Source organism: Panthera onca, chromosome B3 (genome assembly GCF_046562875.1).
Source record: "Panthera onca isolate mPanOnc1 chromosome B3, mPanOnc1 haplotype 2, whole genome shotgun sequence".
NCBI lineage: Eukaryota > Metazoa > Chordata > Mammalia > Carnivora > Felidae > Panthera > Panthera onca.
In genome coordinates this window covers 49304891-49327919 of record NC_138344.1, presented here as the reverse complement: position 1 = coordinate 49327919, position 23029 = coordinate 49304891, and positions in this window count along the sequence as shown.

Here is a 23029-nt window from a genome sequence, read left to right as displayed (position 1 = left end):
TCCAGTCTCACTACTTTTATTCAACATACTACTAGAAGTCCTAGCCACAGAAATCAGAAAACAAAAAGGAATAAAAGGCATCCAAATTGGTAATGAAGGGGTAAAACTATCACTATTTTCAGGTAACATGATACCATATACCAAACACCCTAAAGACTGCCAAAAAAACTTCTAGAACTAATAAATGAATTCAGTAAAGTTGAAGAATATAAAATTGATATACAGAAATCTGTTGCATTTCTGTATACTAATAACAAAGCAGCAGAAAGAGATATTAAGAAAATAATCCCATTTACAATTGCACCAATAGTAATAAAGTACCTAGTAATAAACTTAAGAGATGGAATGACCTGTACCCTGAAACTATCAAACACTGATGAAAGAAATTGAAGACACAAAGAAATGGAAAGGCATTGCATGCTAATCAATTGGAAGAACAAATATTGTTAACATGTTCACACTACCCAAAACAATCTATAGATTTAATGTGATCCCTACGAAAATACCAACAGCATTTTTCACAGAACTGGAACAAACACCCTAAAATTTGTATGGAACCACAAAGATCCTGAATATCCAAAGCAGTCTTGAAAAAGTAAAGTAAACCACTAAGAATCACAATTCCAGACTTCAAGTTATACTACAAAGCTGTAGTAATCAAAACAGTATGGTACTGGCATGAAAATAGGTTAATGGAACAGAATAGAAAACCAAGAAAAAAAAAACCCAATTATATGGTCAAGCAATCTTTGACAAAGGAGGGAAGAAGATGTAATGGCAAAAAGACAGTCTCCTCAACAAATGGTGTTGAGAAAACTAACAGCTACACACAAAAGAATGAAACTGGATCACCTGCTTACACCATACACAACAATAATTTCAAGTTGGATTAAAGACCTAAGTGTGAGACCTAAAACCATAAAACTCCTAGAAGATAGCACAGGCAGTATTTCTCTGACATCAGCCATAGCAACATTTTTCTGGATAAGTCTTCAGAGGCAAGGGAATAAAAGCAAAAATAAGCTATTGGGACTACATCAAAATACAAAGCAAATAAAACAATCAAAAAAAATAAAAGGAAACCTATTGAATAAGAGAAGGTACTTGCAAATGACATATCTAATAAAAGGTTAGTATGTAAAATATATAAGGAACTTACACAACTCAATATAAAAAAAACAACAACAACAACAAATAATCCAGTTAAAAACCTTCCAGAATGGTTAAAATAGAAAGACATAATAAGTGTTGATGACAATGTGGAGAAAAGGGAACTCTCATTCCCTATTGTTGGTAGAGATGTAAATTGGTACAGCCTCCTTGGAAAACAGCATGGGGATTCATCAAAAAAACTAAAAATACAAACACCATATGACCTGGTAATTCCACTGCTAGGTATTTATCCAAAGAAAATGAAATCGGTGATTTGAAAAGATATATGCACCTCTACATTTATTGCAGCATTTACAATAGCCGAGATATGGAAGTAACCTAAGAGTTCATTGAAGGATGAATGTATAAATAAAATATGGTACACACACATGCACACAGGAATATTACTCAGCAGTAAAAAAGGATGAGATCTTGCCATTTAGGACAACATGGGTGGACTTAGAGATATTATGTTAAGTGGAATAAATCATACAGAGAAAAGCCAATATGATATGATTTCACTTATATGTAGAATCTAAAAAACAAAACAAAAAACAAAAAAGCAGAAACAGACCTATAAATCCAGAGGACAAACTGATGGTTGTCAGAGGGGTGGGGGTGGGGGAATGGGCAAAATAGGTGAAAGGGAGTGAGAGACACAGGCTTCCAGTTATGGAATAAATAAGTCATGGGATGAAAGGTGCAGCATATGGGGAATACGGTCAATGATAGTGTAATAGCATTGTATAGTGACAAATAGTAGCTACACTTGTGGTGAGCATAGCATAACACATAGATTTGTCAAATCACTATGCTGTACACCTAAAACTAATGTGACATGTATCAACTACACTTCAATTTTACCCTCTCTCTCTGTCCCTCCCCACTTGTGCTCTGTCTCTCTCTCTCTCTCTCTCAAAAATAAATGAAAACATTTTTAAAAATTTTTTAAAGGAAACACTACCATTTGTAACAATAAAAATGAACCTGGAAAACATTATGCAAAGTGAAATAAGCCAAACAGATAGACAAATACTGTATGATCTCACTTATATTTCAAATCTAAAAAAGTTGAGCTCATAGAACCAGAGAGTAGAATTGTGGTTGCCAGGGACTGGGGGGTGGGCCAGTGGGAAGGAAATGGAGAAACATTGGTTCAAGAGTGTGAACTATCAGTTAAAATATGAATAAGTTCTGAGGATCTAAGGTAGAGAATGGTGACAATAGTTAACAATACTACATACTTGAAATTTGCTAGGCGAATAGATCTTAAGTGCTCTCACCACAAAAATAAAAGTTAACCATGTAAGGTGATGAATACATTAATAATCTTTATCACGGTAGTCATTTCATAATGTATATCTATTTTAAATCATCAGGTTGTGCACCCTAAATATATACAATTTTTGTCAACTATACCTCCGTAAAGACAGAGAAGAGAAATACTGCGTGCATTTCTACATCCTACAAGAGACATATGGATCTGAAAAAGGTCCAACGTAGAAAACTAAAAGAGGAAAAAAAAATAATAAATCACTTTATGTGGTCAAAATTTGGGATTTTTTTGGGGGGGGGACTTTAAGAACAATGACTTGAGTTCATAATATTCTTTAATTCATGGCATTCTAACATTAATGTTCTTGTCAAGCCCTCTGTTTCATTTTTCCCTTTTATCTCCAGTTCCTACTCCTACTCCCTCTAGCACCCATAAGTGTATACCTGAGATTTTCAACTGTGGTACCACTGATATTTTTGATCAGATAATTCTTCGTGTGGGAGTTGTCGTGTGCGTTGTAGGATGTTTAGCAGCATCCTTGTCCTTTATCTACTAAATACCAGTAGCAATCCATTGCGGGTTGAATTGTGTCCTTCTCCCAGGAAAGGTATATTCAAGTCCCAAGATGTAAGTAAATGTAAGTAAAGATGAAATTATACTGAGGTAAGGTGGGCCCTCAATTCAAATGACTGGCATCCTTATAAAAAGAGGAGGAGACGCAGAAAGACACACACAAAGCAGAAAAACCTTGTGAAAGACATATGGAGTCAATATAGCCATGTGACTAGGGAGGAAGAGACTGGAATTATGCAGCTTCAAGTCAAGGAGTGCCACGAATTCCCAGCAACCTCCAGAATATGGGAGAGACAGCATAGCCCTGCTGAAACCTTGATATCCAACTTCTAAGCTCCAGAACTGAGAAAGAATAGATTTTATTTTAAGCCATCCACTTTGGTAATTTGCTTACGTCAACCCTAGGAAACTAATACACACCCCCACGATGGTGATAACCAAAAATGTCATCAGATTTGCCTAATGTCCCTTGGGAGACAAAATCATCCCTGATTGAGAGCCACTAGTATACACTCTAGTAAGTTTGATGTCCTTTGATGTATATATGTCTTTCATATAATGTTTTCTTTCCATATAATGTTTTGAGATATATATATATATATATATATATAGATATATATAGATATATATATATATAATTTGATATATATATACACACACACACATACATATGTATGTATTTATACACACATATATATACATATATGTATATATTTACATTAAATATATATATAATTAATGTAAATAAACAGTAATGTGTTTAGAGATCTTATCCTATTTTCATTCAATGTTATATTATTCTTAAGATGTGATCATATTAGTATATGAACATATATTTTATTACTTTTGACTGATGTATTGTTTTCCAAGGTATACATCCATTGCATTTTACTTACCCAGTTCCCCATTAATGAAGAACTCAGGTACCCTCAGTTCCCACTGACAAAAACAACACTACAAAGAGGATATTTTTATTTATTATTGAAGTATAGTTGACATAAAATGTTATTCTAATCTCAGGTATACAGCATAGTAATTTGACAATTGTATACATTACTCATTGCTTACCAGGATAAGTATAGTCACCATTTGTCATGATACCACATTATTACCTACCATCTTATTTAGTATATTGCCAGTGCTATACTTTTCATCTCCATAGCTCTCTGATTTTATAAGTGGAAGTCTGTACCTCTTAATCCCCTTCATCAATTTCACCATCTACCCTACCCACCTCCCTGCTGGCAATCACCAGTTACTTCTCTGTATGTAACAGTCTGTTTGTTTTATTTGCTCATTTGTTTTGTTTTTTAGATTCTATATATAGGTGAAATCATATGGCATTTGTCTTTATCTAACTATTTCATTTAGCATAATACCCTCTATACTCACCCATGTTGATGACAAGGTATCATTCTTTTTTATGGCCAAGTAATATTCCACTATATATACACCACATCTTTGTTACCCATTCATCTATCAATGGGCACTTAGGGTGCTTCCACATCTTCAGTATTGTAAATAATGATGCAATAAACATAAGAGTGGGTATATCTTTTCAAATCAGTGTCTTCATTTTCCTTGGATAAATATCCAATAGTGAAATAATTGGATCATATGGCATTTCTGTTTTTACTTTTTCTAGTGGTTTCTTTTTTCTTTCAAATATAATTAACATACAGTGCATAGTGCTGTATTGGTTTCAGAAGTACAATATAATATTTCAACAGTTCTATACATTAGTCAGTGTTCATCACAATAAGTGTCTTCTCAATCTCCTTCACCTATTTCACCCATCCCCATATCTATCTCTCCTTTGCCAACTACCAGCTTATTCTCTATATTTATTTTATTTTTATTTTTATTTAAATCCAAGTTAGTTAACATATAGTAGAATAATGGTTTCAGGAGTAGAATTTAATGATTCATCACTTACATATAACACCTTGTGCTCATCCCAACAAGTGCCCTCCTTATGCTCATCACCCCTTTAGCCCATCCCCCAACCCACCTACCCGCCAGCAACCCTCAGTTTGTTCTCTGTATTTAGGGTCTCTTATGGTTTGTCTCCCTGTTTTTATCTTATTTATCCTTCCCTTCCCCTATGTTCATCTGTTTTGTCTCTTAAATTCCACATACGAGTAAAATCACATATTTGACTTTCTCTGACTTATTTTGCTTAGCATAACATATTCAGTTCCATCCACATTGTTAAAAATGGCAAGCTTTCATTCTTTTCAATCACCAATATTCCATTGTATATATGTACACATATTCTTTATCCATTCATCAGTCAATGCACATTTGGGCTCTTCCATTATTTGCCTAGTGTTGACAGCACTGCTAAAAACATTGGGGAGAATGTGTCTCTGTGAGTCATCATTTTTGTATCCTTTGGATAAATCCCTACTAGTGCAATTTCTGGGTTGTAGGGTAGCTGATTATTAATTTTTTGAGGAAATTTCACACTGTTCTCCAGAGTGTCTGCACCAGTTTGAACTCCCACCACCACTGCATCCTTGCCAACACCTGTTGTTCCCTAAGTTGTTCATTTTATCCATTTTGACAGATGTGAGGTAGTGTCTCATTGTGGTTTTGATTTGTGTTTCCCTGACTATAAGTGATGTTGAGTATCTTTCTTTTCATGTGTCTGTTATCCATCTGGATGTCTTCTTTGGAAAAGTGTCTGTTCATGTCTTTTGCCCATTGCTTCACTGGATTATTTGTTTTTTGGGTGTTGAGTTTGATAAGTTCTTTATAGATTTGGATACTAACACTTTATCCAATATGTTATTTGCAAATATCTTCAATCATTAAGAAGTAAGTGAGTTGGCCTAACATCTGTGGGTCCATTTCTGGGTTCTCTAATCTGTTCCATTGACCTATGTGTCTGTTTTTGTCCCAGTACCATACTGTCTTGATGATTATAGCTTTGTAGTAGAGCTTAAAGTCTATAATTGTGAGGCCTCCAGCTTTTGTTTTCTTTTTCAACATTACTTTGGCTATTCTTGGTCCTTTTTTGTTCCATACAAATTTTAGAATTGTTTCTTATAGCTCTGTGAAGAATGCTGGTGTTATTTTGATAGGGATTGCATTGAATGTATAGATCATTGTGGGTAGCATCAACATTTTAACAATATTTGTTCTTCCAATCAATGAACATGGAATGTTTTTCCATCTCTTAGTTTCTTCTTAAATTTCTTTCATGGGCTTTCTACGGTTTTCAGGGTATAGATCTTTTACTTCATTGGTTAAGTTTATTCCAATGTATCTTAATGCGTTTTGGTGTAATTGTAAATGGGATAAATTCCTTGATCTCTCCATTTTTTTGTTATTGGTGTATAGAAATGCAATAGATTTCTGTACATTGATTTTATACCCTACCACTTGGCTAATTCATGTATCAATTCTAGCAGTTTTGGGGTGGAGTCTTTGGGATTTTCCACGTAGAGTATCATGTTATCTGCAAAGAGAGAAAGTTTGGCTTCTTCCTTGCCAATTTGTATGCCTTTTATTTCTTCTTGTTGTCTGATTGCTGAGACTAAGAATTCTAGGACTATGCTGAACAACAGTGGTGAGAGTGCAACAAAAGATGAAGAAGGGCTTTATATCATAATTAAGGGGTCTATCCACCAAGAAGATCTAACAATTGTAAATATTTATGCCCCCAACTCAAAAGTGCTCAAATATATAAATCAATTAATCACAAACATAAAGAAACTCGCTGATAATAATACAAGAATAGTAGGGGACTTTAACACCCCACTTAAAGCAATGGACAGATCTTCTAATCAGAAAATCAACAAGGACACAATGGCTTTGAATGACCCACTGGACCAGATAAACTTAACAGATATATTCAGAACATTTAATCCTAAAGCAGTATAATACACATTCTTCTCAAGTGCACATGGAACATTACCTAGAATAGATCACACAGTGGGTCACAAATCAGCCCTCAATAAGTAAAAAAAGATCTAGATCATACTATCCATATTCTCAGACAACGCTATGAAACTCAAAATCAACCACAAGAAAAAAATTGAAAAGAACACAAATACTTGGAGGTGAAAGAACATCCTATTAAAGAATGAATGGGTTAACCAAGAAATTAAAGAGGAAATTAAAAAATACATGGAACCCAATGAAAATGAAAACATGACAGTCCAAAACCTTTGAGATGCAGCAAAAGCAGTTGTAAGAGGGAAGTATATAACAACCCAAGCCTTCCTAAAGAAGGAAAAAATGTCTCAAATACACAACCTAAGCTTATACCTAAAGGAGCTGGAAAAAGAACAGAAAATAAAGCCCAAAACCAGCAGAAGAAGAGAAATAATAAGATTAGAGCAGAAATCAATGCTATTGAAAGGAAAAACAAAAACAAAAACAAAACCGGAAGAACAGATTAAAGAAACTAGGAGCTGGTTCTTTGAAATAATTAACAAAATTGATAAACCCCTAGCCAAATTGACCAAAAACAATAAAAAGACAGTATTATGAGCAACTATATGGCAACAAATTGGGCAATCTGGAATAAATGGATAAATTACTCGAAACATATAAACTAGAAAAACTGAAAAAGGAACAAATAGAAAATTTGAACAAACCCATAACCAGGAAAGAAATTGAATCAGTAATCAAAAATCTTCCAACAAGAGGGGTCAGATGGTTTCCCAAGGAAATCCTACCAAACATCTAAAGAAGAGTTAATACTCTTTCTTGTTAAGCTGTTTCAAAAAATATAAATGGAAGGAAAACTTCCAAACCCATTCTGTAAGGCTAGTATTACCTTGATTCTAAAACCAAAGACCCCACTAAAAAGGAGAATTACAGACCAATTTCCCTGATAAACATGGATGTAAAACTTCTCAACAAGATACTAGCAAATCAAATCCAAAAATACATTAAAATAATTATTTGATATGATCAATTTGGATTTATTCCTGGGCTGCAGAGGTGGTTCAATATTCACAAATCAACCAACGTGATACATCACATTAATAAAAGAAAGGATAAGAACCATATGATCCTCTCAATCGATGCAGAAGAGGCATCTGACAAAATAAAAGCATCCTTTCTTGATAACAGCTGTCAAGAAAGTAGGGATAGAAGGAACCTACCTCAACATTATAAAGACCATATATAAAAGACCCACAGCTAATATCCTCAATGGGGAAAAACTGAGAGCTTTTCCCCTAAGGTCAGGAACACGACAGGAATGTCTACTCTCACCACTGTTGTTCAACATTGTTCTCTATATTTAAGAGTCCGGGGGTTTGTTTGTTTGTTTATCGCTTTTTTCTTTGTTTGCTTGTTTTGTTTCTTTACTTCTACATGAACCAAATTTATTTCAACAGTGTCTTATAGTTTTTGGTATATAAATCTTTCATCTCCCTAGCTGAATTATATTGTTTAGATGCCTTTATAAATGGGATTGTTTTCTTTATTTCTCTTTCAGATACTTCATTGTTAGTGTATATAACTTCAACTGATTGTTGTTTGTTTATTTTTGCACCCTTAAACTTTACTGAATTTATTTATTAGGTCTAACAGTTTTTTGGTGGAATTTTTAGGATTGTCTGTGTACAAGATCACTGGTATACAAGTTTCAGAGTAAATGTTCTGTGTACTGTGTTCTCCAAAGTTCTGCTAAAATTTTAAGATACATTTGAATTTAGTTTTACACTTATTTGTGGAAAATGACAAATTTACAATGTTAAGACATTCAATGAGGAATATTCTGTTTTCCCAATTATTCAGATCTTCTTGATGCTTTTCATTAGAATTGGAATATAGGATTTAAAAAATTTCACCTAAATTACCAAAAACATTTTTTCTTTAAAGACATATTACTTAAAGTGCTTTTTACAGGTCTGAAAATTTGAATAATTCATTATCCCCAAGAGATAGTAATGTCTGGAACTACAAATAAGTTAGGATAACCATCTGCAAGTCAGTTAAGAGAAACTGAGGATGTGACACATACTGTTTGAAGCTAATGTCACAGAGGAAAGTCCTACCATTTGATATTCTGTCCAATGATCTATTATTGTTAGAAAGAATTATGGGCTTCATATATTAGGATTCTGTGGTCAGATTCAGACAGGCAAATATAATGCAAATGGGAGACTGTTCTAAGACCTTGGTCTTTCCGCCTATATCCACCTGAAGAAAGCAGGCATGTAAAACTCTGGAAATAGATTTACAAGAGAACTTGATTCTTGCAAAGAGTAAATATCACCCACTGATTGAGGGAAGGAGAAAAGAAGCATTAAAATGGGAGCCTGTCTGACAAAAACCTATTTATTCCATGGCTAATATTGGAGAAGGAGAACTAACTTTCTGGTATGTTGTTCAGAATCCCAGAATTTACCCAGTTCATTATATTACTGAGTTGTGGGATTAAATACATTCTTCTCTCCCTTATTCTCCCAACCCATTCCTAGTCCCACTGTCATAAGCCACTCATAATACTTTCCTCTAAGGTTTCCTGACAGTCATTTAAAATATTGAAGGTCATTTACACTGTGTCCTGAACCCACCATACTTTCATGACTTTGTTTAAGCTCTTTATTCTGTTTAGAAAACCCTCACTTCCACTCTACCTTCTATCAACTAGGTGAACTCCCATTAACTCATCAAGGCTGAGCTCAAATATTATCTCCTCTCTATAGCTTTCTTTCATCTTTTGATCCTCATAGAATTCATTGATCCTTCATTTCTGCTCCCACAGTACTTTATATGTTTCCCTGTTATTATATATGTCTCACTTATCTTACTTAATTTTAGTTTATTGATTTAATTGGGTAACATATATAAATTTCTTTAAATAGTACTGGGCATGTGGTATGCATTATATAAGAATTAGCCATCATCATAGTTAACACTGTTATTGTTATCATTCCTTTGTGTATTTGTCTCCTCTACCAGCACTTGACATTTCTCAAGGGCAAGAATAATGCCTCATTCATTTTCATTTCCCCAGTGCCTGTCATAGTATGTAGCATACATTAGGAACTCAACAAATTTTCATTGAATTAAGTTCCTTCACAACAGTAGGAACTGCCATGTCTAAAGCTGGAGCATGATGCTGACTTTGAACTTTCCAAGTCTCTTAATCTTAAACTAAATCTTTGGCTGCTCTGCCCCTCAAATGATGTAGTTGGGTGCTGTAACCACTGCTAGTGAAATCATCCAGAATAATTGAGGTACACCCAATCCATGGTGTATAAGAAGAGCAGGCCAAACACCCTCTCAGAATGCATTTTTCATGATAAATCATTTATTTTCTATTGGTTCACTGCTAGGATGTCTGAACAATCTTTGCCTCTGAATGGCAATAAAGTTTGGTGACTTTATTTCCAGAAAGTAAATAGTTGTATATTCATAGTTGTTTCACCTTTTCCCAAAAATCAGTTGTGCTTGAGGTATGATAGGGGAAATGAATCACATGTACCAAACCAATATCCACAATGACTTTTTTTTTTAATTTAGGAAGAATTAAATCTCTCTTCCCAAAACCCATCATGTTTATGACCTAAGATGTCAATATATCATGCTTTTTCAGCTGAGTCAATTTTCTGCTGAAATTAATGTATTACCCTTCTTTCTCAATTCAATTCTGTGGAACTAGTCTTGATAAGCTTTTCTGGGAGAAAAAAAAATGTATGTTTCAGACATTTCTCATATAGACATCCAAATCATAGTTAGATACATTATAAACCAGAGCCAAACTAAAAAATGTAGTCTTACACCTACACAAAGGGCAAAGATGCATATCTTGACATTTGTCAATAAAATTACACATATTCATCCACACACAAAAAAAAATCTGAATTATTCCCTAAATGTGTGTGTCATGTGTGTGTGTCATATGAGGAAGGACTATGGAGTGGTATAAGTCAGCAAAATCAAGTCCTCTCTCCCTGCATTAACTTCAGACACACACTTTCCCACCCTACTGGGCTTCCTATTGCCTACTCAGGCAACATGTCTAGAGACCAGCATCCCTTGGTTCCAGCCTACACATTTTCCCAGCAAACCACCTATCCACATGGTGAATACTAGGAAAGCCTAGGACATGAGAGAAGAGGGAATCTTAATCCTTTTGATCCTATATCTTTTTTCAATGTAGTGGCCATATTGTTCCCAATGAGGACTTCCTTGGGCCATCGTCCTTGTAGTATTTCATCTTTCCAGAAAAGGAAGCCACTCAGGAAACTTGCATGATCATTTCAACCTATACCAGACTCTCTTATTGCCCAAGAAATTATTGAAATCTGCAAAGAAACATCCCTAACACTAGGCATTGGAAATTATCCAGGGGCAAGAAGCTAAAGCTATCTCTGAGGATATGTTGAATTGATTCAAGGATTTCTCTGGAGTATATAGGTTTTTCCAGCTTTCTTGGGTTCCTTCTCTATCACTCAATATCACCTTGTCCATTCAGGTTAGACTGAAACTTCACAGATGAGAGAGAGATGATATATATATGAATAGAGATAGTTACAGATGGTAATTTCTGACTAACCACATTGAAGCCCATATATTAGATTTGAGGTTATGCTCAAAGGGTGAAGTCCTAAAACTGATGCAAGTCTCCATAAGACTGTGGTCAAGGGTGGATGAACAAATTAAATGGACTTTGAGAGATGAGGCATAAGCAGAACAGTCTGGAGGTTTAGGGAATAGTGTGGGGAGGTAATTATTCACTTTACTTCTGCAGAGAATCTGGCAGCATTCTAGTGCCCTTATCACTGGTATTTTGAGGGACATAAGTAAACAACACCTTTGGAATGGACAATGGCATGTCCTCAATGGGCATTTGCAGCATAGAGTGGCAAATCTTCCTCAAGCAGCTTCGTATTTGTGGTCAGTAGAGAGCACTGGAGTAAATACTAGTGGTCAAAACAATTCCATTTATAAGACATAAAAAATTAAAACAAAATACTTTGGAATAACCTAACCAAGGAAACAAAAGACAGACCACTATAAAACATTGTTGAAAAAATTAAAGAAGGCATGAATAAATAGAAAGATATCCTAAGTTCATGGATAGGGGGCATAATATTGTTAAGATGTCCATACTACCCAAAGCAGGCTACAGATTCAGTGCAATCCATGTCAAAATCCTATGGCATTTTTTTGCAGAAATAAAAAAATTAAATTCATACAGAATTTCAGTTTTAAAAAGATCAAAACAGTTTTTAAAAAGAGCAAAGTCAGAGGTTCACACTTCCCAATTTCAAAATATATTACAAAGGTACAGTAATCAAAACAATATGATAGTGCCATAAGACCAACAAATAAGCCGATGAAATAGAATAGAAAACCCAAAAATAAACCCTTGTATATATGGTCAAATGATGTGTGATGAGGATAGCAAGACCATAAAATAGAGAAAGGACAGTCTTTTGCCAGATGCCATTGGGAAAATTGGATATCCACATATCAAAAAAATGAAACTGGAAGCTTATCTTACACCAATACCAAAGTTAATTCAAATGGTTTGAAGACCTAAAATGCAAGACCTGAAACTGTAAAACTTCTAGAAGAAAACATACAAAAAATTCCATGACAGTGGACTTGGGAATGATTTCTTGTACATGACACCAGAAGCGTAGGCAACAAAAGCAACAATACTCAAATGTAACTATATCAAACTTTAAAACTTTGTGTACCAAAGGACATATCAACAGAGTGAAAAGGAAACAGGAAGTGAGAGAAAATACTTGTAGATCATATATTTGATAAAGGGCTAATATTTAGAATATATGAAGAACTCTTAAAATTCAACAACAAAAAAATCAAATAATAAAAATAGGCAAAGGGCTTAGATATTTCTTCAAAGATAATATACAAATAGCCAAAGAGAATATGAAAGATGCTCAACATCACAAATCATTAGAGAAATGCAAAGCAAAACCCCGTGAGTGAGATATCACCTCACACCTGTCATGTCAGGATAGCTATTATCGAAAGAAAGAAAGAAAGGAAAGAAAGAAAGAAAGAAAGAAAGAAAGAAAGAAAGAAAGAAAGAAAGAAAGAAAGGGAAAGAAAGAGACAAGGAAGGAAGGAAGGAAGGAAGGAAGGAAGGAAGGAAGGAAAAGGCGGCTACTGGGAGACTCAGTAGGTTGAGCGCCAACTTCGGCTCAGGTCATGATCTTGTGGTTCATGAGTTTGAGCCCCACATCAGACTATGTACTGACATCTCAGAGCCTGGAGTCTACTGTGTCTTCCTTTCTCTCTGCCCCTTCCTCTCTCTCTCTCTCTCTCTCTCTCTCTCTCTCTCTCTCTCTTTCTCAAAATATTAAGTTAACATTAAGAAAGAAAAAAGAAAGAAAGAGAGAGAAGAAAGAAAGAAAGAAAGAAAGAAAGAAAGAAAGAAAGAGAAAGAGGAAAGCAATGCAAAAGTAACAAGTGCTGGTGAAGATTGGAACACTTTTGTGACTATGTGTAACATTACTGAACTTTATACCTAAAAATGATTATGATGAAAAGATATGGTTATGATGTTAAATTTTATATTATGTGGTTTTTACCACAATAAAAAGAAAAAACTAAAAAAAATAATGGTAGTCACTGCATTTGATGAACTAGTCTTTATGCACTTGCAGGACACACTTTAAGGATTCATAAATATGTCTGGGGGAATACTTCATGGGGCTAAGTTAATGTCAGGAGTTTCAAAAGTCATTTTGATTTAAGAATTAATATAAATGCAGAATTAATATAAATATTAATATAAATTAATATAAATAATTATACATAATTATAATTATTAGTTATATTAGACATTATATAATATATATTATGCATATATAATATAAATATAAATCTGAGCCCCTTTTGTCATCACATGAGAAGATCAGGAGACATTTATGTTACACATAAATTTTTGGCACCCCGCGGTAGTTTTTACTTAAAATGATGACAAAAGACCTCCTTTTCCACACTTTGCTGGCATCTTAAGAGATTTAGCCAGGTCGAAACATCGCAAATGTGTCCCCAAATATTTCTATTACCTTGGGCATTATATCCCTATATCACATGATGTCATTATTTGATAACTTGTCATAACTTCTCAACACTAAGGAAACAACTCATGATTTCAGAATAGACACTTAAATTATTCCTGACTGTAATTAATAATGTGATGGACTCAAAGAGGAGACAATAATTTGTGAACTAGATTTGAAGTGGTGTCTTGAGGATTCTTTGGCACTAAAAGCAGATCTATCCTATCTCAATCCATCACAGCTAAGCGATAATATGTCATGGGGTTGTTAGCAAGACCTAAATAATTCAAAAAGACAAGTCTCTTGGGATATAACGGAAGACTTAAATTGAACTTTATTTTAAAGCAAGTCATAAAATATGCTTTTGAATCTGCCAAGGTAGATGACAAATCCATTTAAAACTTAACAGTCAATACAGTAGCTTTTATAGCTTACAGGTTGATATACCCCCATTGCCATCCTTCCCCAAAAAATATATCCTATTTACTGTTGGAATGAAAGATGTGTCAGAGGGGTGTGTGGGTGGCTCAGTCGATTAAGCGTCTGACTCTTGATTTCAGCTCAGGTCATGATCTCACAGGTCGTGGGCTTAAGCCCTGCATCAGGCTCTACACTGACATCACAGAACCTGCTTGGGACTCTCTATCTCCCTCTCTCTCTGCCCCTCCCCTGCTCACTTGCTCTCTCTGTCTCAAAATAAATAAATAAACTTAAAAAAATGAAAGATGTGTTAGAATGAGAGAAATAGAATCAGGGAAACAGAAGAGGTTGCTTCTTTAATCACATGAGATAATAAGGGTGAACAAAATCCACTGGCCAGAGGTCAGTTCAAAGAACTCATATCAGCAGCACATTTTAAAAAATAACAATCTTCTAACTTTCCAGTTATGTTTTTTTCCACTCTAATGTGTTTGTTTGGTTTGATCCTTCTGATTTTACCTACTTCTCAGTGTCCAAGACAAACTCCACTTTTTTTCTTCCAAGTTTTTATTTAAATTCCAGTTGGTTAACATGCAGTGTAATATTAGTTTCAGGTGGAGAATTTAGTGATTCAGCACTTCCATACAACACCCAGTGCTCATCACAAGTGTACTCCTTAATCTCCAACACCTACTTAACCCATCCCCCCACCATTCACCTCCCCTCTGGTAACCAACCATCAGTTTGTTCTCTATAGTGAAGAGTCTGTTTCTTGGTTTTACTCTCTTTTTTCCCCAATGATGTTCATTTGTTTTGAGATAAACTTCACTTTTTATTGTGAACCCCTGGTTTACTGAAGTTCAGAGAAGGGGATGGGATTAGATCTTATTAGATAAGAGTTTATGATCCTTCTATGAAAAATACTGAACTATCCAAATTCAAAATATCTGTTCCTGGGATACCAAAAGGTACAATAGTGGTTCTAATGTTGGATAAAAGTAGTTGGAAATAAATTTAAAGGGAGGAATGAGGCAGAAAATAAAGAAAAGATTAAGTGTTTTATTTTAGTCATGCTGTGAGTGACAGCTGTCTTCAGACAGATATCCACTAGCAACTAGAGATATGTAAATAGAGGTTGAGAAAGAGGTTGGAGTCAAAAGTCTTGGTTTGGAAGTCCTTAGCACTGAGGATCATTGAAGCCCTTGGATGGATAAAATTTCCTCTCCAAAGGTGATAGAATAGAAAAAAATAGAATCAAAGGGTATCAATTGTGCTTTGGAGAATGCAGAAATAGAGGTGAAAGAAAGGGACAGGATGGTGTCATTGAAACTGATGGGTAGACGGTATTTCTCATGACTGAAAAAGGTTCTGCATTCACTTTCCCAGTTTTTAAGGGTCTAGGAATCATCATATATTGGCATCAACCCTGAGGAGGACCCAGAAGAGAAGTCCCAAGATATTCATAGTCAGGAATTAATAAAGTGTGAGAAAAATATATCTTTATCCAAGACAAGAACCAAACTGGATTAGAAAAACAAACTAAAATTTTTTTAAAAAACAAACAAAAAAGTTTGGGGAAAGGAGAACACATCTAAGTCTGAATCAAGTCACCTGGAAAGGTCAAATGAGAAGTAAAGATGACCCTGAGAATAAAATTACAGATGCTAGACAGACTGGAGTTATGATTTCACTTGAACCAAACATCATTTGGAGGGCTTTGGTGATGCTCTACACTTCAGGGTTGACCAGACCTTTTTGTGAACAGAGTTCTAACGGCTACACAGTACACCATAAAGAGTAGTTAAGAGCACTTAATTATAGCATCAGATAGACTTCAAGTCAAGCCCTGGATCTGTCATTTACATCCCTGTGGCTTTGCAATAATAACCTCTTTCTCTGAGACTCAGTTTCCTGATCTGTAAAACAGGGATGATAAGATGTATGCATCACAGAATTATAGTAAGAATTGAATAAGATAATATATGGGAAGCACTTAGCACAGTTTCTAGCAAATTAGTAAATGCTCAATCAAGTTATGAAACAGTTGAAGCCTTGCTGATTACATTTCCCCACACTGAGGACCAAAATTATAGTAAGTCACTGTGGGAGAAGCTATTGTAAATAGCTCTGTAATGTGCTGAGCCATAACTTTCATTTCCCAATACTCAAGAAGTAGGACATATATCTACTGAACCCTCAATTGGGGAAGACAACCCATTTTGCCATGACCTACCTATTCTTTGTTCTGGTAGGGCAGACCTTTATAGTGGGAAATGTAGTCATAAATAGAGCACTGGATAAGTTTATAAATTTCCACAGCAATGTCATTATTACCTTCCAGAAATCTTGGGAGGCAATATGAAAGTCAAACCTGTCATGGCTAATCATGAACTCCCAGAAGTACAAAAAAGTACCTGGATATTTATTTGGACATTATTTGCTTATATACCAGATTTTTGAAAGGAAATGAAGAACAATAACTAACTCCATTCTACAGATGGAAAAACTGAGGCCTAATGAAATTACATTGTCTCCCCCAAAATACACAGGGTAGTAGGTATTTTTAATGCCTTCTAGAGACCTAGCACATTTTGAACACCTTGCTATGTTTCTAAGTTATATCTCGTATCAAGGTAGAACCTAGAAAAATCACTAATCCATACTCCTTAGACGATAACACAAGGACACATGCTCTGGACTCCATGCGAGGCTAAGATTCAGAAGTGATTCATATTTTGTTTCTGCAGAGACAGAAAAGGTGCCCAGATTTGGGATTGGGAACAATTGCAAGGCCAAGTTACTGGTACATGCGTGTCATTGGAGCTGGGAAGAATGTCAGTGGTGCTACTGAAGTATGGTTTTGGACATGGTTCCTGAGAAGTTAACCTTAGTGAGGCCAATTATTCTACGAGCTTCCCAATAACCTCTTAACACATTTTTTTCATTTTTTTGAATTTAAGTATAGTTGACACACAATGTTACAGTAGTTTCAAGTGTACAACCTAGTGATTCAACAATTCTATATGTTATGCGATGCTCACCACAAGAGTAGCTACCATGTAACACTATCACAATACCATTGGCTACATTCCCTCTGAAACTCTTATTCCCATGACTTATTTGTTCTATATCTCCCACTCCCCTTCACCCATCTTGCCAATCCCCCTCCTTCTTCCCCTCTGGCAACCATCAGTTTATTCTCTGCATTTATAGGTCTGATCCTGCTGTTTGTTTGTTTGTTTGTTTGTTCATTTGTTTTGTCTTATAGATTCCCCGTGTAAGTGAAATCATATGGTATTTGTCTTTCTCTGTCTGACTTATTCACCTTGATAACAAACTCCTTTTCTGCTTAGTCAGCCATAGCCAGCTTCTGGTGCATGCTTCTAAGAACTTCAATTGATTGGCTCAGTACTTGAACCTATAAAAGTTATGTTACTTGCAACATGGGATTTGTGTTGGATGAATTTCAATGTCTGATTTTTCTTCCAAAAGAGCTTATCTGTATACAATGTCAGTGATAACTCTCAGAATATACTATACTTTAACAATTCTAAATAAAGTAAGAATTTATTGGGATGCCTGGGTGGCTCAGTTGGTTAAGTGTCTGACTCTTGACTTTGGCTCAGGTCATGAACTCATGGTTCATGAATTCAAGCCCCACATCTGGCTCCATGTTGACAGTGTGGATGGAGCCTGCTTGGAATTCTCTCTCTCCCTCTCTCTCTCTCTAAATAAATAACTTTAAAAAATTTAATAGTTGCTAAATTTAAAAAAAAGAATTTGTTGTAATTCACTTTGTGTTGAGAAAGCTATCCTATGGCTGTGAGTGAATCATGCTAAAGTAGCCATCCAATTTTGCCCAAAAATCAGTCAACTCACCAAGAAAAAAATCAGTCAAAATAGGCTCATTTGTTCCACAGTGTATGACCAATATGTTCTCCTGATCAAATGAATTTTTCTCTTTTTCAACTAACTTTGGCACTAAGAAACAAAATATCCTTTAAAAATTATTTCCCCACTGTAAATAAATATCTCCAATATGTTAAAATGTATACAGTTATGGACAATAACCTTTTCTCTGAGAAAAAGAAATTGGACAGACACCTTTCTTCTGGATCTCTAGGCAAAATAAATAGCATCTCAATGATACTGTTTGAAAACACTAGGAAATTTAACTCTAACCACTCTACTACTGTCTCCCAAAACACCCCAGAAATTTCCTGTAAAGGAAAAAAAAGGAAGGAAGGAAGGAAGGAAGGAAGGAAGGAAGGAAGGAAGGAAAAAAAGCAAGCAAGCAAGGAGGCAGGCACCATCTGATAGTTTTAAAGACTATTTGGAAATTTTGTAACATTACACCATCATCATGTCAAGGAAAACCAAGACACTTTGCCTGGAAGCCCCAACCCTATTTCCTTCAAAGAGTGGATCCATTCCATCAATTTAGCATTTATCTAGGTGTCATCTTCAAACATTTCCTGGGCCTTAAATGGCTATATTTGTTTTGCCTCCCAGACCAGGGCCTCCTGGTTAACTTACCAACACTCAACTTGCCCTGGACCCCACACCAACCCCATTCTCTGCACATACCAAGACCACTCTCAGAGTCTTACCAAAATTGGTTTGAAGCCTTGCCAGAAAAATTCAGTGTCTTTTGAACATTTTTTATTTTTCTTTATATATTATCTAAAATTCAAAACAGTTCAAATACCAACATGGGACAAAGTACTGTTTGGTCTTCAAACTACACACTATTTCCACATACATACATATTCTCACACTGAGCATCATTAAGCAACCAAAGAAGAGTGGTATACCAGGGTCCTAGGCTCAATACTCCTCTAACTGGATGGTAACTTAGGGAAAATCTCTTTACTTCTCTGGACTCTGTTTACTCAGTTGTAAAATAATGACATTAAACTAAGTTCTAAATTTTTTTTGTTTTTATAGTACATTATTTGCTACAAAACTGTGCAGTTTGTTTATATTTACTTCTATCTAAATCAAGATAAATGGTTATATTTCAGAAACAGTATAGGTATTTATTCTGCATGTTCACAGATAAGCAGTTCGACGTGATCTTGAGGTCTAAGAGTTCGTTCCACAGTCGTATAGCACGAAGATGCAAGAACTGAAAGCCACCATTTCTGGATTCCAGAGCAGAATCAAAAACCCCAGACTTCTGATCTCTGGCAATGCCTTGGCCACAAACAGGTATAACTTAATTTCTTCCCTGAGTTTTCCAGAAGTGGAACAGACTATTTCACAACTATTCTAAGTAAAACTTCAGAGCCTTTACCATTGGCCTCTCTGTGAATACATCCAGGATTGTAGACAGCACAGAAAATAATGACATTTACTCCTCACATTGATCCGACTGCTGGAGCAGGAGAAATCAATATGCATTACTGCAATGATTTGCTAAATTTTCCATTCAAGGAAATCGGCTTCTATTAAGGCTGAAGAACCACATATCTACTACTCTTCAATAGAAGTTTGAGGACTGGGGAGGATAGTTAATCCCCAAAGAAAGTCAAATGTTGGGGAAATTAGATGGGGGAAAAAAGTCTTAAAAGTAGGGTCACCAAGTTATTTGAATATTTTAGGTGCCATTTCTTTCTGCCATGGCAGATCCCCTAAGTGACAATGATAATCTCTAGGTAAAACAGCATCACAGTGTAATGTGGGCTCTCAAATAGGAGCTGCTATTTCTCCCACACTTCCACCAAGGGAGAAAATGATATAAGTTTCACTCTTAAATAAACTGTTACTTCCAGAAATTTCCTCTTCCACTCATGCAAAAGTCCCTCAAATCATCTATTTTTCCCCTCATAAACACTGTTGTGCTAGCTATTCACCAACCTTCTGATCCTGGTCTCACCTTCACCAATAATTTTGACATCTTATTAGTTTTCCTCTCACTCTTAACACTACCACCAATCCGGTAGATCCCAATATGGATACGGACAACCTACATAGGATGTGGTCACACAATTCCTTCACTTCCTCAGTACTAGTGACCTTCGCCTCACCTCCACAACAGAACCCAAACCCACAGCCAACACCAGATGTTCCTGGTCAGCACAAAGAATTTTTCCACCTCTGAAATTAGATTCCATTATTCCATTTTCTGACCAAAAACTGTACTCCATTACACATCTCTTACCACCATATTTCCTATCACACCTATTTTTCAACTTTACCACTATCTCTAGTACCCTCTGACATTCCCCCCAAAAATTACCAACACATAGATTCACAGCTGATCGAACTTATCCTGCATACCCACAAGCATGGTCAATCCTGAGAATCACACAATTAGCATGCTTATTGTCTTGACATGCTGCCTTACCACACCACACCCTGGATCACTGTGATCATCTGCTTTTGCTCTCAAGTATTCAAGAGTTTGATTCTGAAATGCAAAATTGAGAACTTAGTTTTCAAGTGTAACTACCAAATGTATTATTAGATAAACCATGGAATTGAGACACACTGCCTCTCAGAAATAATATAGTTTGAGTCCCCCTCAATTTATAGGAGGTAAAATAACTTACAAAGTTCACAAAGCTTGTTAAGAAACAAGGTTGGAACCAGATCCCAGGGCTCCTGGCCACCAGACTCCAAGCTTAATGCTCTTTTCTTTATGCCACATCACTTCCCTTGGCCAGTCACTCACTGACAATTATCAAATGTAAAGGATATTTTGTTCTCTGAGTTGGGGAATTTTACACCATATAAGCATCCCTTAAGACATTAGAATACATTCTTTGTGTTTTGTTTAAATCCCTTATCCAACTGGGGAAAATAAAGTTTAAATACCAACAATACAGTGATTATAAATAATCTATAATAATCAATGAACTTACAAATAATCACTGAATCCTAAGACTTATTCCCTATATCAGGAGTTCTCAATCCTGATGGGCATCAGTATCACCAGAGGAGATTTTTCATAAGTAGAGATTTAGGATACTTTACCCTCATAGGTCCAATATCAACAATGGGATACATTATAAGTGCAAATTCTCATTATAAAAAAATTCTGTAGCAGCATAGTGTTTCTGTTATCTAAATCTTATTATCTATCTATCTCTGTGTGTGTGTGTGAAATTATCTGGAATTTTTTAAATATGAGATAAATATAAAGACACCTCCCTCTCTGGATCTAAATATTAGAAGTTCTGGTAATGAGACCAAGTTATCTGGATATTTAAAGTTTTTCTCCCAAGCAATTCTGATGCTCATCTAGGTCAAGAACATTTATCTCATGTAGCTGCAGTCCTAAAGTTTCAAGTCAGTGGGATCTTCCAGGATCCCACTTCTAAAAATAACACAGTCCAGAACACAGTCCAGCAGCTGCTGTTCCTGAACTAAAGATTCCCCCACTGAGCATATATAGAAATCAGCTCAGGTTCAAAGCTCACACCCACTCTTACTCAGGTGTATGATTCAGCCATACAGAAAGCTTCTTATATATATTGTGATATCATTAAACATAACATTAGTGGCCTCATACAACATCCTCCTGTGGTTTTGTTTTCTATTGCATTTTTGCTGGAACTTTACCTATATAACTTTGGGTATGTCAAAACCAACCTCAGAGATTATTCCCTCATCTAAAAAAGTGAAAAACTTGAATTACTTTTAGTCTCAGAGAAGATCAGTACTCACTCCCTAGCTGCTCTTTCTTCATATGCCTCTAAGACTCCCTCCTGGCCCAAATTTTGGCAACACAAACCAGTTAACACCACATTTTATATATGTAAGACCAAAGTCAACTTCAAGTACTTTATTATTATTATTATTATTATTATTATTATTTAGGACTTACAATAGTCTAAACATTGTGCTAAATATTTTTGTGTGTGTGCTAAATATTTTAAAACATTATGTAACATTTAATCCTTTTGAGTCCCTACAGAGGCAGAAACTATTATTTACAGATGAAGAATTAATTTAAAGAGGTTAAATAATTTTCCCAAAATTTTACAATAAGTGGCAGAACCAAGATTCAAACCACATCTGTCTAACCCCAGAGCCCTCTATTCAGTTTTATTCCTCTTCATGTTTAGAAACTCATGTAAGTACATATTCTTCTGAGGACTGCCTCATGTTCACATTATTGGGAATTTAAATACCTGACTTTTGAATTAATAAGTTATGATTCCTCTATTTTTACAAATACTTAACCCTTTGAGCCTTAGAGAAATCATTGTTTTCTCTTACAGAAACACGCAGACACACACACACACACACACACACACACACACACACACACCAAATAGCCAATGAATAGTCACTGAATGTTTCTACTGGATACGGTCTCTTAGAGGACAACTACTCCAAATCCTTTATTACATGTAGATGGTGAAACTGAGGCTCAGAGTTTTGCCTAAGATTACAAATCTAGTTAGAGGCTAAGCTGGGAGATCTCTTCACTATTCATGCTGCCTCCCACAGTTGGACATTACCAATTTCCTTACAGCCACAAATGATTTTTTAATACATTTATTAATCTTTTGGAGACACTAGTAAAATCCCATTACAGGATTTCTATGCAGCAAAGCTATTTCTGTGAAGCAGAGAGTAG